This window comes from Phalacrocorax aristotelis, chromosome 2, assembly GCF_949628215.1.
Source record: "Phalacrocorax aristotelis chromosome 2, bGulAri2.1, whole genome shotgun sequence".
NCBI lineage: Eukaryota > Metazoa > Chordata > Aves > Suliformes > Phalacrocoracidae > Phalacrocorax > Phalacrocorax aristotelis.
Window position 1 is genome coordinate 34,523,341 of NC_134277.1, and position 17,451 is coordinate 34,540,791.

Consider the following 17,451-nt stretch of genomic DNA (forward strand, 5'->3'; position numbering starts at 1 on the left):
TCTTGTTGAGTAACCATAAAATAGTAAAAGTAATTTAGAAACAAAGAAAGCTGAAAGTCCCAAGGTGATCCTCTAACTTCTAAGGTCAACCTTAAAAAAAAAAAAAAAGTTACATTCACAGTATCTGCAACATTTGGCAACATCCCAACTTTCTTCCCCTCCTACAACAAAAAACAAGTGACAACTTGCATGCAAAAGACATTATACTTAAAAGCCACAGACTTTCCTTGTACTTTATCCTAGGGTTTTAGTGGGAACCTCCACGGTCCCATCTCACCTGCTTCTCTCCTCCCAGTCAAAGGGAACACGATCGTTTTACTCACAGGAACTGTTTTCCTAATGCTGTGAATTGGCCAGGGATGAAGCCTACTCCAGAGAAGTACTCCTCCAGCACTGTGAAACCCCTTGCTTCAAAAAACACGTTGCTACTCATGACTCCCACACGGTTTTTCTTTTCTTCATATGCCAAGCTTAAATGTAGCAACTTTTTTCTCCACCTAACCAAGCTGGCATCGAAACAACTATTCCCCCAGCATTTGTGTATTACATACCTAATGTCCTCATGTCAAAATGAGAATACGATTTAAGAGACAAATTGCAGGAACATTGCAGGCCTGACTCTCATTGTGCTGATCTTGTGGAAACAATGTCCCACAAACACATTGTGCCTGTGCAGTACATTCTTGCTGAGCATTTCAGGCCTGCTTTCCATGAGCCAAACTGTTGATGTCACTTATGAAACATGCACAGGACAATTTCATGCTGTATGCACAGCCCTGCTTAGCAAACGTCCCCCCTGCAATGCAGGGTGCTTTTGCATAGTGCTTAATTCAGCTTATTAAAGAGCCTTCCAGCCTGCCCAATGGCCAGGGCCTGAAGGACAAAATGTGCTGGACCTCTCTATACTGCTGTGGGGGTAAATACTTTTCTTACATTAAAGGATACAGAAGATTTATGTCCCAGTGAAGTGGTTAAAGGGCTTCTAGGTGCTGAAGACTGCCCTTTTTTGTTTCTCTCTCAAAGTTACAGTGACACAGCTGGTCCTCCATATGAGGTTTATGAATTATGAAGTCACAATTCTTAAACATGTATAGGAAAGAAAGAGAGGAGCAGACAAAAAGCCAAATCCACAGAATGAAACTTTATTTAAAACATCTAAGGTGCTTGAAATGGGAATCATTGATTTTTAACTTGGGAGAATAAGGACAGTATTTGAATATATTAATATAGCAACAGATAAAGAACAATATTTGGAATGGAATTTATTTTAGTTTTAGTCTTATTCTTCAAGGCAGTTTTGGTTTCCTGTATTCTTTTATTAAAAAAGAAAAGCCAAAGCTGGAGCACCAGTGCCTAAAATCCAGAGCAGACAACAGCCTCTTCTGTATTCACTCCCAGTACAGAAAAAGCAGGGATTTTTCCATTTTGCACATGATTCACAGTTTGCTGCAGTGATGCCACCAAGCCAGCAGCGTGTATACCTCAATACAAATTAGCAAGGGCTATTATTCTGCCATTTGTCATAAAAGCTCTCTCTGGGAACACAGAGCACATATTTCATTTCACCACATCAGAAGCAGGCTTGACAGCAAGGCCAAACTTAGTGCACCTCCTGCAGTTAGCAACACAAAACTTGGAAATAGTTTCTCAGATAACACTGACATTTCACGAGGGCACAGAATTTTGCTAATGTGCCATCCCATTGAGGGACTTTTGCCTGACAAACAAGAAGCAGAAACCCTTGCCCCAATACCACCATCACCACTAAGTCCTATCGACATCAGTAAGTGCCCTGAGACCTTCAGCATTCATAGATTAGCTGAAAATACATCGTTAGTCACAGTAGAACATATTGTTGCTGACTGTTAGCCACTGATTTTCTATTTGCCAAATTAACAGCATTGACTAGAAAACTGAAGTAATGTCAGGAGTGGAAGAAAAAATCAAGGGCAGTTCAAATTTCTCCACATTGTCAATATTTGCTCCTTGGAGCAGGTCTGAAGAAAAAGAATCTTTTATATTACTACTCATTTCACTTTGGCCTCTATAGAGACAGTTCAGAAAAGTGCTAATTTATGGCAGGATTTCAAAACCCTGGCAAGATTCCTTAGTCATACTCTTATTTCATTTCCCTGATAAAATTCCATTAGCTGGCTATTAGTCTCCAAGAAGAATTCACATCTTATTAGAAAGACTTCTCTACTCCATATCAACCTGATGCTATTCCCTCCAGCCAAATTACTAGAATATGAAAGGGTACAGTATATAGCTTAGTATAAATCTTCTGTATCTGTGGGTGAGACTGTGTTTGTGGCTTTGTGTAATCACCAACCACAAAGGCCCCTCAATACTTGGAAAAAGGACACATTTCATATTTTAAACAACCTAATCCTTACACTTTTTGGAGTCCCACCTTCTCTCAAATTGCAGACTAAGGGGATTAGTGTCAGAAATTGTACTGGTAAAAACACTGGTAGTTTTTTCTAGAAAGTTGGGTAATACAACCATGGTCATCCTTTGCTTTGAACAAAAGTAAAATCAAGAAGTGAATTTCTCCTCTCCTCTTGCATACTGAGGTTATAATCATGACATGAAGATCATTTAAAAATATTAATAAACCCTACAGTAAGCAGGATAGCAAAGAGCTGGAATAAACAGATAAAAGAAGTACCAATACAGCTCTTACAAAGACCCCCACCTCCACCTTTATAGGAGTCTTGGGAAAGAATGAAAATAACCTTCTCCCTGCCCACCCTCCACCCCTAAGGACCCTGTTTTCTCATTCTAGGCATAAGTAGCCCACTAAATCTCGCCTTTTCACTAATAAGGGTCAGAGGAGGGCATTTAGCAAAGGGAAAAATACTTAATAAAGTCACAGCCTGCCATCAAACTAATAACAGCTTGGAAGAGATAAGGAATGTAAAATCTAGCATTAACTACTGAAAGTTATCCTGCCAGCAAAAGACAATATTTTTCTTAATGAGTATTTTTTCCAGAAGGCTCTAACCTCCAAAATTCCTGCAGTTCAAAACCTAAACAACTAAGGATGAAGTCAAAATATAAAAGAACTGCAACAACAAAAACCCCTGCCTTCCCCAAACCTTTTTCAAAATTCCCAGATCTTGAATAAATTAAATGAGAACTTTCTAGAAATCATTAATCTCTGTTGACTTTAGAAGAGGTTAGCTGAATGCAAGTACTATCCAAATGTAGCAAAGAATTTCAAATTTCTTTTTCAAAGGATACAGAAAGATGGTAGGGCCTCAGTCACTCCACTGTTTTCAGCCTCAAAGCAGAATCCAGATGTTCTGGAGTATATTAAGGAATATTGGTTGCTACTAACTACTTTTCAGTAGTGCCCTCAGCACAGGAAGGACATGGACCTGTTGGAGCGGGTCCAGAGGAGGGCCACAAAAATGATCCGAGGGCTGCAGCACCTCTCCTACGAGGACAGGCTGAGAGTGTTGGGGTTGTTCAGCCTGGAGAAGAGAAGGCTGCAGGGAGACCTTATTGCAGCCTTCCAGTACTTAAAGGGGAACTCAAAGATGGGGGAAACATCTTTGGCAAAGTCTGTTGTGACAGGATAAGGGATATTAGTTTTAAATTAGAGTAGATTTAGGCTGGATATAAGGAAAAAATTTTTTACAAATGAGGGTGGTGAAAAACTGGCACAGGTCGCCCAGAGAGGTGGTGGATGCCCCATCCCTAGAAACATTCAAGGTCAGGCCGATGGGGCTCTGAGCAACCTGATCTAATTGAAGACGACCCTGCTCGCTGCAGCAGGGGTTGGACTAGATGACCTCTGAAGGTCCCTTCCAACATAACCAGTCTATGATTCTATGATTTTTCCTTCTCCCTTACCCCCCTTGTCCTGTGATACCTTTGGTTGCAATTTTTAATCCTTGTTTGTAGTGTTGATTAGGTTTTAGAAAGTGTTTTACAGAGTGGGTCAGTTAGGGCTTGTGGACTACTTTCTATAGACCACTGAAGACTAAAGATCCTTATATGGGTTCCTGTGTTTGCAAGAACAGGAGTCCACACTTAGTGATGCAAGTGGTCCTGTCAAGTCTTGCAGGAAAACATATCAGGAGGAAGATGAAAAGAAAAATCCTCCGCTTTGACCTGCTAGGAGTTTTATGTGAAATAAAAGCATTGAGACAGCATCAGACCGACCTGCCAAGTACTTTGTCTGTGACTGACTGCCATACACCATGCCTTCCTTCACCATTGTCCCTTTCTCCCACTCTTGATTCAACACCTACTTTACTTACAGCCTGTATGTGACACAAAAATCCCTCTTCATACTCACAAAATTTTCTTATCCCTCAAATCTGCTACTTTTACTTAAATGCTGTTCTCAATGTTCTTAGATGATTTGGGGCTTGCTTTATTCTAGTCTGTGAGATGCTAGTGTTTCAAGGATCTAAACCCTATAAAACTGGTTTAAATTCAATTAAATGTGGGAACAAATTCCCCAGAGCAGAGAAAATGGAAGCCTGATGTTCCAGAGTGTTTCTGCTACACTGGTGACAAACCCGCTGACTCTGCTGGAGTCATACTATTACAAATGAGAGGAGATTAAGACCATTTTTTTGACATCCTATGAATATTGCAACCATTTTTACAGGTCTTTTTCATACAAATCACATTCTTGAAGGCAGCAGAGTTATTGCCATGTATAAGAAATAATAAAGGGAGCCAAATAATTGAAATAAATAAAATGCTGATGATAATTGGCATTAATATATTATGCTAGATCATGACTACTTAAAATCAACAATACTACAATCTGAATACAGTCTTAGAAGACAAGTAAAGAACCATAGGTATTAAAATATTCTATTATTCACTACTGCACAGTTTTCTGAAAATCAGACAACACAAAGTTTCCATATATCTTTTGTTTTCTTCTTATATCTTCTCTTTTATATTAAAAGGAAAATAGTCTCTTAGAGCCAATTGACCCTATATTTTTCTGTACTACTGTATGCTAGTGGATACACAAGTATATCTGTTTGAAAGTAAGAGATGCACATTAGGTGATTTACTGGAAGACACTGTGCTGTATAAAACATTTTCAATCTAGCATGACTAATCACTTGACAATGTTTCTGTTCAAAAAGAAGATCTGAATCTCTTTGTACCTTCACCCTGCCAGGCTCCATGTAGCCACAAAGAGTTTGCAAACAGGGTAATTTATTAGCTCACAACCCTGAGACGACCAGTGCAGAGGGCAATTGTTTGGTAGCAATCAAGGGATCTATCTATTCAAGTGTACCTTTTGGCAAGGTTAGGACAGACAAGACGTGAATATAGAAGAAAGGAGGATTAACCAATCTCACTTTACTGGTGAGTGAGTGAGGCATAGATCAGTGCAATGACTTCACACGCTAAGAAAAAACAAGGAAGTGAAGCTGGAGCTCTCAAAACTCCCGTCCTATTAATTTTCTTTTAACCTACCTTCATGGATACTGTTTCAGACTGTGCTCTCTCAGCCTGCAAGTTTAATGAAAAAGCGAAGTGTCCTGATGCACCTTGTTTTCTGAAGCACTACAAAATGTTGCTGGACAAGTACAGCATTTTTGGTGGTGGTGGTGGTGGTGTTTTAAAAAAGCTGCATTCTCTTTTTGAAATGAATTATTAATGCAAACAGCGTAATTTATGAAGTACTGCCAGTTAAAGTCTAACTACATCAGGTTTTATGTATGAGTTTCCATCATGCTGAACTAAGAGTTTAATAATACAGCTGTCAGTATCTAAAGTTAGCAGAGCTTTAAAAGCTGTCTCTCAACAAAATGGTGTCCTAAATCTTATGAAGCATAGAGTAAAGGATGAAGAACAAATTCCAGGGAAACTAATCCATAGATCTTTGGTCCCAGCTATTTACCACATTTTCCTCTAAATTGCTTCTAATAAGTAAAGTGGATATATGAATAATGGGAAAAAGAATTTCTGTGGCTGCTACTCAGTTCTGAAAGAAACATTTCCAATTCAAATCAAGCATTGGCCTATGATTCAAAGGCCCTTAACTGGGATGTTGTAAAGCTGTAGTTCCCTTAAAGAACTTTTTTTTCCTTCTCCTCTTCTTATTTAGAAAAGTTTCCACTTCAGGGGAGAAATTATGACCTCTGCCTGGCACATGTTTAATTTTACTCATATAAGGACTGTAAATGATGTAGAATAAATGTTACTGCTTCACTAAATAACCATGATCAGACAAATTCATCAAGAGACAATACTGAGAGTAATTATATAAAAATTTAAACAGAGAGAGCAAACAAATAAAGTAGGAAAAATATTTTCCTTAAGCTAATCCTGTGTGTTATCTATAACTAAGGAGGATTAGCCAAAATCTTTCAGCTGCTTTAAAAAGTAACACAGGTTCCACATTTTGACAGAGTCTATTCTACAGGCAGAATTAAAAGCTATAACTTAGTTTCAGGTCAGCTTGATTTCAGGAAAAACATTAACCTGGTTTTGCTTTCTGCTCTGGTGTGTCCAGTGGAGTTAACATATGGACAACACTTGCAGTGCTGAGGTCTGCAAGGAAGCACAATGATTTCTGGTCTGACTCAGCTCTGCTGTGAATCAAGAAAGTGTTATGATTGCAGCTGTTTTATATAGGCTGTGTACATATAGACTTTGGCCTCTTGTAGCTTAATGACTGTGAAGTGTAATGTTTACTGAGGGCTACACCACGCCACCATCCATCCTACCGAGCCAGAAGAGTAAGATTCACTCTTGCTGTTTGAACACTACCAGAGCTACTTAGAAGCTACATCCTCCCAGATGGATTAGTGTGAAGGGAAATACAGTAAATGAAGTCCTGAAATAAAATTTCTGTTCAGCTTTGTATGGTATCATCTTAGCTGGGACATGTGGCATCCACATGGAGTTCACATAGAGAATACAGTGCCTTCTCCCTTCCACTGCAGCACATGTCCTGACATACTTGAATTCAATTACCTTGTTCATTATTCAGTACAATTTCAGAGAGTACAGGATCCTAGAATTAACTAGCTAATGAAACAAACAAACAAACAAACAAACAAATAAATAAATACAATCTTGATTATCTGAATATGTATTCTGCTCACAGAATTATCTCTTTTGATGTAGCTACATATGCAGATCAGGTTAGTATGACATTTAGTTTTGTACAAGATTGAGGCAGACAGGCTTTCCCAGATTGATTAGTTCTTTTTATAACTGTTAATTCTTCCCTCTCTCTCTAAATTGTTTTTTGCAGCCACAGTGTTTCTTAGAGACAGCTTTATTGCAGGAGTAAATATTTGTTACTTCTTTCACTAAAATTGTATTATTTTGATAAGAAGAAAAAGCACGAGACAAAACAGTATTCTCACTGTGGCAAATGCTTTATGTTCAGTTTTAGCAAGCAAAGTCTTCCCATTAAGTTGTTGAATTCACTAGAGCACACTTACTTATTAAAAGACATTTCTTAAAAAGGTGGAGGATTTTACCTGCTTTTAACTTTTCCTCAATCCAGAGGCTACTATTCACATCAAAAGTTATACTGGAATGTATAGGACTGTCATAACTTATTTTTTTTTTTCTCTTTGCTGTTTTTTGCCTATCCACTACCTTCTTCATATACATTTTCTAAGTTTTGATATAGATTGATTATTCATTTGGGAGCAGAGAGCTATACTCATCCAAAGCACTCCTTCTCTCTCCAGGCACTGTAAATAAATTTTATGCTAAGGAGATCAGCCTTTTTAAATATCATGTCTTTTTTATTTTACGCATCTTCATCTTTCCAATCTCAATAAGCAAACTATTTTGAGTAAGACTAGAAAAAAGACAAACAATCAGAGGTGCAGGATTATGTCTGCTTTCCAAATCATTAGGTGTTTTAAATTAAGATTATGTCATTATAATCTCTCAGCTAATATCTAGTTTTCCCTTACCAATTGCCACTGTGAGGTACTTTAAATATAGTCCATTTCTGGAGAGAATTTGAGTAAGATGATTTTAGGTCCTAGTTCTGCAGAAATTCTTGCCATCCACATTTACCAGTCCCTAAATCAGCAATTAATCTTCCAACCAAGTTCTAAATCAGTCCTGATCCTTAAATCAATCTTGATTCTTGAATGATCATTTGACAGCAGTGATACTGAAATCACTGATCCTTCAAGCATCCTTGTCCCCCATACAGTCTACCAAAACTGCAGGCCCCTACTCAGTCACAGGCCTCAAAATCACTGTCTACAGTGTCCCACAACCCTTCTCCCACCAGCAACCCTGTTCCTCAGTCCCCACATCCTCTTCTTCCCACCCCCTGCCTCAAAGCTGCTTCATGAGGTCCTTCAGCATCCTCTCCTAAAGCAGCAGAACATCTCAGACCAAAGACAGCAGACAAGCCATGGGAAGACAAAGAAGACGAGCCTTTATTGCTTAGGGAAGGGAGAAAAGAAAGTGAATGCAATTCCAGCTGCTGAAGGATGTTTCACTAAACAGCACATATTAGGAGAACCGGGCGGGTCTTTGCCAGGATGCAAACCAAGGGGGTAGGGATAGATCAGAAGAGGTGTCCCTCAGACAGAAACTTCTTGTGTTTTGGGATCCTGATCCGACAAAAATCCCACCTCTGAGGATAGAACTGAGGAGTTGATAACCAAAATGTCTGTATAGCACTGAGGGTCTCTGAGGACAAGACCAGCAGCCTACAAAAAACCCAGTAACAAATGCTTCTCGTAGCTACAGATGAAGTTCATCTGATGTAGGCCAAAGCCCTGGGAGAGAAGGGCTTTGGCTTTACACCTGCACATGAAAATAAAAGGCTTTGCAAAACCCTGAGTATGGTGTCTGTGTCTTGACAGGCAGTACAGTAAGAAACGGAGACTGAAAAAGAAACCTCTGAAGGGCTGCTAGTCTCTACTTGTGTCTACTTGGTAGTCTCTACCTCTTTCCTTCCAGAGTCAAGGAAGTGAACACATCCTTGACCCCACATTTTCCACAGCTATGCGGTTATTTTACACCCAGAGCTGAGTGGGAGTCTTCACTCCCACTGATCATGCTGTGGCTCTGGTTCTTGGTCAGCAATACTGTGTCCTGCTCTAGAGCTGAGTCATACATGCCCATACATGCCCAAATCATTACATTGGAGCAAAAAAAGTACTGAATCAGAAAAATAAAGTACTTCCCTGAATAAGACCTCCCAAGATGAGCACATCAAGGCTATGCTGGAGCCTGCCACAGTGGTAACCTTCAGTTCCAACATTTTATTTTGTTAGTATTTTTCCAATTATGCTTCTCGCTATTTGTTTTGCAACCATTTTTTATCCCTGCTTCTAATCTATATGTGCTATCCATCCACCAGTGTTTTGTTTTATCATAATTACTCAGTTTTTGCTTTTCTGATATTTGGCCTGAGATACATATTTCATTTTCTCTTCACATTTCCTTCCTCTCTAAATCTCTAAATTGCTATGTAGAAAATACATTACATCAAATACATGCTGCTGTAGAAGCTGAGATAAATGATTTGGCACCTGGTAGACGCTGAGTTGCCAAGTTAGCACTCCAGATATCTGCAGTCTCATTGTGGAAATGCTAGTAACATTCATCCTTTGCTCACATACACTAGAATTATAGGAAATAAAAGTAATCATGCTGAATAGGGTGTCTTACGATTTAGGAAGATGAGATGAGAAAAGGAAATTCAATTACAAACTTCTGGAATAGTTTTGTGAGACCTTTGAACCTCCTGAATCATTTCCTTCAGTGCTAATGTCCTTAATTAAATCCTCACTAGCTCTGCACTAACTCCAGGGTAAAATTACCATCCTTGATCTTTGCATTGGAATTTCTAGGCTCTCCCCTCCACCAGCTTCAGTTCTCTTTTTCAACTGGCCCTTTTTATATTTCATGCTTTTACCACACCATTTCTTCTGTCTTTCACATCTCTGTGTCCTCTTCCTCTTAGAAATACTGTTATTAGTAGTGTATTGGTCCTAAAGTCAGGTAGTCAAACTAATGACTTTAATAACAGTTTTCCTTGATCCACATTTCTGGGATGCTCATAGGCACCTAAAAAATTAGGTGAGAAATGTGTAAAACACAATAAAAAATATATTAACCTGTACTTCACATCTCTCTCTGCCTCAATGGATTTATGCTTAATACATTTTCACATTGAAGTATTCTTTTCTTTGTATTTGTTCTTCATAAAGTCTAACAAAGATGTTTCAGCCATTCGAACCCCATTGTGTTTGGCAACTTCCATACATTTTTAAGGGATATATTTACTGAAACCGGTCCATCAGTGATTGAAAGTACATATTAAGTTCTTTATCTGACATCAGTGAATATAGCATCTGTAGCACAGTTAACTAAAACTTTTTTACTTTTTTTCTTTTAGTTCTCCCTAAGCCTCCTCTCATTTCACTCAGAAATTACTGTTTCAGAAATAACTTGCAGCAACAACACTCAAAAGCCTGGGATTATTTTTTTTCTGAAGTTATTTCTATTTATCACTAAATAGCAGCAGCATTTTGCCGTTTGCTTTTCCACCAAAGTTACATCAGGATGATTGCGACTGAAAAAAGAATGAGGATACAATAAGGAAATGTATAGAAAGCATAGGGATAGAGGTGATAGAAATATTATTGTCAGTCTTGCAAGAACTAGTTGTTTCTGTATTTGTATTGTCTTGGGTGGGACATGAAATTTGTATTTTACATTTGCCGTTTTTCCCAAACAACACTGTGAAACTTGACATCATTTGTCTTGATTGCCTGAATGAATGATGGCATTAATAATTCCTCTGGGCTTCTCCTGGACTGTCTTCTATATGTATTAGCTTTGGTGTTGTTTGTTTAATTCTTGCTTTTCTCATTTTATCTTTAATTAGTTCAGTGTTCCTCTTTCCAGTCCAAGCTGCACAATGCCTTTTGAAGTAGCAAAGAAATAAGTCAGGAGGGAATAATTCCATTCTTCAGGAAATGCTGATTTTTTTTTTTTTCTATTATGAAACGGAATTAAAATGACCTATAAAACACCCTTTCAAAAACATCATTAAAAACATTTGGGGGAATCATATTGCTTTGTTACAATAAAGGCTAAACATTTTACTATTAAAACATTTTAAAAACATGATCTGTATTGAAATAGATTTTAAAAGTGAGTTTGGAAATGAATGAATCAAAACTTCCACAAATGTCAAAATGGGACAATTGTCTACATGAAAAATCTGCAGAATTGTCCAGTATTTCCTAATATATAATTTTCTTTTTCTTACAATTTTGTCAAGATTCAGTACTCTTCACGTCAGGGTAACATTCAGGCAGTACAGAACAGCCATATCAAAAAAGAAACGCTACAACTTCCTTCTCTAACAGCAACTTTTTTCCTTTCTCTCTGCTCCCCACTCACCAACTGGGAGGACATTGAATATCTTTTTTTCTGTTCTGCTTCCCTAATGTCTTCTGAACAGCTCTGAATAACACTGCTTTCTTCTCAAGTTTCCAGCAGCCCCTCTCCTGGTAACTCCTGATGTCTGGCATTAACCTACAGAGCTCTGACTCTTCAGAGCTCTGTCAACTTCACTGTTGACCTGCTTTCCCACCTTTGAATGGGCAGTGTCTGTTACTGCTTCTTCACAGCCAAAATGCAGAACTGCCGCATCTGGAAGGGCTACCAGCCATACTTTATGTGCCCCTTCTTCCGGCACGTGGCCTCCCTGGCTCCAGCTGATCTTTTTCTGTCCACCCTCTCCATAGTTTTTATTTGTCCTTCTTCTGTCAGGGCTTCAACATATCCAAATATCTTTGACACATTTTTTTCTGCCCCTAGATCCATTTCTATGAATACAAATTCAATTCCTATCCTGATACCGATGCACCCTACATAGAATCCTTCTATCCAAATAAAAATGTCAATCTTTTTTGGTTTGTCTTTCTATTTCTATCAGTTGAACACATCCAAAACAGATGTCTTACATTTTCTTTTCCAATTTTTCTCTGCTACTTTGCTTTTTGCTAAGCACTACCCTGTTTGTTATACTAGTTTATAATTAGGTATTGACTTTGATGCACCATGCATGTGAAGCCCTGCAGAAGTTTATAACTAAGTCTTCCTGACACCTTTCAACTAAGATTAGTAAGGACACATCTACCAATACACAAACATTCATCCAGTAATTCATCATCTTGCATTTTGATTTCTGCAACATCCTGAAATTGGGACCGAACTAGAAAGCTTGAGAAGAGTTGGACAGGATAAGCAGGTAGAAATGAGACCGGAACAAAGGGCCCAAGGGGAGAGGGCAGGTAAAAGTATCATTTATCAATACTCAGGGAAAGCAAATAATTTGTTCCTCAAGAGCGCATACTGTCTTGAGTTTGATACGGAACCTGTGATTCCAAATGGTGACTATTTTGTCTGCCAGTGAACACCAGTTTGATCTTTTGGTTGTAAACTACTGTTGTTACCAGTTACTTTAATTTCTCAAGCGGCAGAAATTTACTTTGATCTAAAGACTATTACTCTTCTCATGAAATATGTGACATTCACAGTTACCATAAGATTAGAGTCCACCTAGGAATCACTAGAAGTAAGTTTGTCTACAGATAAAATTTAAGCCAGGAGGCATATATCTCTTCAGGAAAATGGGTAAAGTAGAAAAGCAGATGAGTGGTTAACTTTGTGCAGGCAGACAAAACACCAGGTGAAAGCATGCTTATCTTAACCCTTTAACCCATCTCCAACCACAGCTGAATCCACTTGTACAAAGACTTTGCAAAGTACCCTTCAAGGAAAACAAATTCAAGAAAAACCCATAGTATGTTCATTTCATCCAGTGTACGTGAAAGACCTGCTCTGGGGTTGAATTGGGCTTTTATAAATAAAGTGACTGTCACATTTCATATTCCTACTTCATTTCTTGCAGAAGCTGTGAGTGATCTCTATACTGTACCAATTAGAAACTGAAAAATTGTACTTACTCTGAAGTTCCTCTGCCTGGAGTCTGAATTGCAGAAGTGCTTAACATGCATGACTTCGCACTTGCCAATGGAAGCTGTGGCTCATATTCAAAAAGTACGGATACTGCCTACTTATTTAAAGGAAAAATATCTGGGCCATTTGTGTTCATTTTGAGCATCAAAGTTGATTTTGATCTCTGTAGTTTAGCTATCTTCCATCTACATATAGAACAGCAACAGCACGCTGTCATCTCAGAAGGATCTTGAAAAGATTCATTCGCTAATACATACCTGATGGTACCTGAAGTGAGTGAATGAGGCCCAACTGAGAGCTTGTGAATGCGATCCAGTCCTAGTTAGTTCTGAACTACTGACTTCAACTAATCTAAGGGTCTTCACAGCAGACTCTGATCCCCACAGGTCCCAAGGCCTGAGTACCATGATCCTTAAGTGATGTTTGCCAAGGACAAACACAATCAATTAGTAATTTTTCTTAAAAATGCAATCTGAAAATGAAATAAGCTCTAGAAATGATGGGATGAACATAAAAATATTAAATAACTGGTCATTAAATGAGCATTACCAATTATGTGCACAGGAGGAGGCAGATGTTCTGTGGAAAAAAAAAATAGTATGTGAACATGTCCTAATATATATCTGAAAAGAAATTAATTATGGGTGATGAGGCATCCTTAATTATGACACTTCTTAACTGGCATGTGTTTGACCCTATAGTTATAGTAGCGTTATTCTAATGTAGGCATGTGTGTGTAATTGAACTAATGGATATTCTGTACATACTCTTTCACACAGTTGATTTCTGACTGGCTCTTCTCAGCTGTTCTCACTGGTCCCCAGTACCCCATAATATCTTTTGCTGCAGTCATGCTGATTGCTCAGCCTAGTTCTTAGTAAATAAAACCTGTAATATAAACAGTGCAGAGGAAGTATAGCACATTGCAAGTAGTCAGCACAGTCAGCTCAGATCACTTCTCGTGCATTAGAAACAAAAATTAAGCTCAAATGCTGTGTCGCAGCTCAGAATCTGTGAAGCATGATGCACCTTCCCCAGTGCTTTCTAGTGACAGCTTTTGGTAATAAGCCCATGGTCTCTAATGGACTGAATGCGCAGGCTTGTTCCTATCTCTTTTCTGTTGGCATATTTTCCCAGTCATGTGTCCATTTACAGCCCCCTTTAATGGCTGCAGAAGAAAACAGAACAGAAAATAAATTAAAAAACCACAGTGTATTATTTGAATAAAAGTTGAAGAGAGTAAGTGTAGAAATGTGAAGTGTAAATAATCAGGATAAACTCTGAAAGTAAACCCTGTTTGTAGATTAGGTTTAATGATCTTGTATCCTAACTAGGAAACAAATCCTCAGTTGTCTTACTTGGGGCAACCATGTTACTGGATATTACTGGAACTGTACTTACCAGCACTATGACTTTGGCCCAGAGAGTAAGTATCCTGGAGTCCTGAAGGAGCAGAGAAAGAAAATGGTTGATCCTGTCATCTTTTCATTTCCTCTTTCTTTTGATTTGAAGCACTTATGCTACAGTTTTATTTTACAAATTTTTATAACCAGATCAATATAAAACACTAAGGAAAATACACGTCCTTATTTGGCCACCTTACATAGTCTGCCAGTACATAGTATGCCAGTGCCATTGTAAGTAAGCGTGGGGAAAGGAACTCACAGATTTTTTTTCCTGTTGATCTCTGGAAGCTTTCCCCTCCAGCTGTCTTTTGATGCAAATCACTTAAAACAAAGCCCACAGTCCGCCTTTTTCCAGCAAGGGAGAATTTACAGGATACATTACTATAGCACTCCGTCTCCTGTTACGGCCACCCAGCATCAGGCAAATTCCATGTTGCAAGACGCTCTGAATCCAGGGTAAACACTGTGTTGCAGGACATGCTCCCTGCTTAGCACATGAACTATATCTCATACTTTCCCAACATTTCTGTTCTAAAGGAGTGCCTGCAGCTACAGTTTCCGTTTTTTATTGTGCAAAATTGCTTCCAAAATACAACACCATGCATGGTTAAAGAGAGGGAAAGAAGGATCAGAGAATGGATAGGCAAATGTCATAAGGTTGAAGGCATAATGTGCCATTTACATCTGGCAAGGTCAAAGAAGGAAAGTTATCTTTAGTTTTAAGACTGGAAATTTCTGAAAGATTTAGCTGATGATCTGCCCAAGGTCCACTGAAATACGTGGCCCCAGGAGGTACACTGTGATGGTGATCACATTGAAAAGTGAGGCTTGGAGTAAAATGATCCAAAGTCAGTTTTCAAGAAAAATAGTCAGTATAAAAGTACTGCAATAAAATCACTGTTGTGAAAGATATCAATGAGTCTTATGTATGTCTTTTTTCATACAACGTACACCTATCTTTCTGTTGTACTGTGACTGTGGTAGTTCTCTTAACTTTAGCAGATGGGTCACACTGGTTTGGAAGAAGAAACACTGGATTAATGTTTTATGATTTACATATTTCTTACCTTTTATGGCTCTTGATTCATAGATTTTTAAACCTAGGATGGACTATTGTGATCGTCTAGACGGATTTCTTGCAGAATATGGACTATAATGCCAGTAATTCCTGTCTCAAATCAATAAATTTTTTCTGAGCTACGAGACATCTTTCAGAGCAAATTTCTTGTCATGTTCTTTCTTCTTCTCACCTTTACCTGTTTCCTTTGCTTCCTTTTCTTGTTCCTCTGAAAAAAATGTCTATTTTCATCCTACAGCTCCTAGCAACACTTTTTTCTTAACTCACACATAAAACCAAAGCAGCTTATTAGATACTGCATATAGCAGTCATAGATACATTTTTTAAGCAACTGCTCTGTACCAACTCTGACCACTTACTGATATGACAGTGATAATCTTGCTCCAGTGCTATACATAAAGATGCGTAATTTGTCATATGTACAGAGACAAAGCAGGCAGGAAGGCAGGTGTAGAGAGAGATCATGACCTGTCTTGACTAGTTCTGTGTGCTCTTGTTACTGCCACAGCCACAGAAATCTTGCCAAAGGAGGAGACCCTGGGGACATAATGTTACAGATGTCTTTACTCACCTTTCTGACTGGGACAGGTGAATGGCCTTCATATTCATGTGCAGACTTGCAGATGTATGACCAGGAAGGCAGGAAACGTGGTTGAGATAAGACCAGAACTTAATCAGAATAGGAAAATGGCTCTACCCTCACCTTTACTTCTGTGTGAGCACCTTCTAAGGCACCAGCAGCACCCATCCTCTAAGGAGAGGTTTCATTGGGACACAAAAATAATGATGTAGAAACATATTTATCTTTCAGTACAGAAGAGCCAGATCTGCTGGGAAGGAGAGAACAAACCAAATGGTTGGAAAACAAACCTGCCTACAGTGTTCCTGATGGGAAGTGGAGGAGACCCTTCAGTTCTGCATTTTAATACAACAATTTCCCATAGCTTTCTTCAGTCCCATCTGGTCTTGTCTGTATCTTGAGGGTTGTCTCCTTCCTTCCTCCCCTCCCAAGACGTAGCTGTGGGCTGTCCTTTACAGCACACTAGCACCATCACTCTACTCTGCAGCTGCCACAGCAGAACCCCAATCTGCCCCAGGTTCCTGAAGAGAGTCAGTGCCCTGGCTTCAGCCTCTGGACTTGCTCTGGGGAGAGTCCAGATCTCCCCTTCCTTCCAAAATATTCCACTGAACCCATGGGCCAGGAGTTGAGACCAGCTAATCAAAATGTGCAAGATATGCTTCTACGTTAAGCACTGAAAAACAAACCAAAGACTCTGAGGGAGCACAGCAACAGGCCTGTGGTCCCTAAAGGAAACTGTATAGAAAGCTACTGTCCCTCACTTGAAGGAGAAATGCTCCATGTCCCCTTATCCTTGGTGCAACAGGCCCAACAGAGAATACCTCAGACTACTGAAGCAAATATACCATAGTATAAGCTAGTACTCCATCAGAATAGCTGTATTTACTGTATGCACTATATATGTGCATATATATTTACATAAATAGCACTGATATGTGTACCACACTTGCTGTATGCACTACGTTGTCATTTACTATATGGAATTAATATTTAATGAAATATGTTGTTCCACCCTATGTCCAAATGATTCTGGTCTTTCCTTTTTATGTATCAAATGGTGTTTATAAAGCCCTAATGAATGCTCTGTGAAGAATGCAACAAGAATTACAGCTGCTTTCAAATATAGCTGCCCTCAGTAAAGTGTATTGAGTTGCAATTTTTCTCTGACTGTTGAGGTACTACAGTGTTGCAAAGAGGAAAATGCAAGATCTATCCACGAAAATCAGATGTTATAGCAGCAGAAGAAATAATGATAATGTGCATAACTAATAAAAAGGTACCTCTCACACTTCTGTCTCAAGGTATTACACAGAGGAAGACTTTATGATTCAGCCATGCGTAGCATCTACCAATGGCACAAGCAGTGCGTATGGAAAATGCTGATACTGAATTTACTGTAAGCTGGGCAT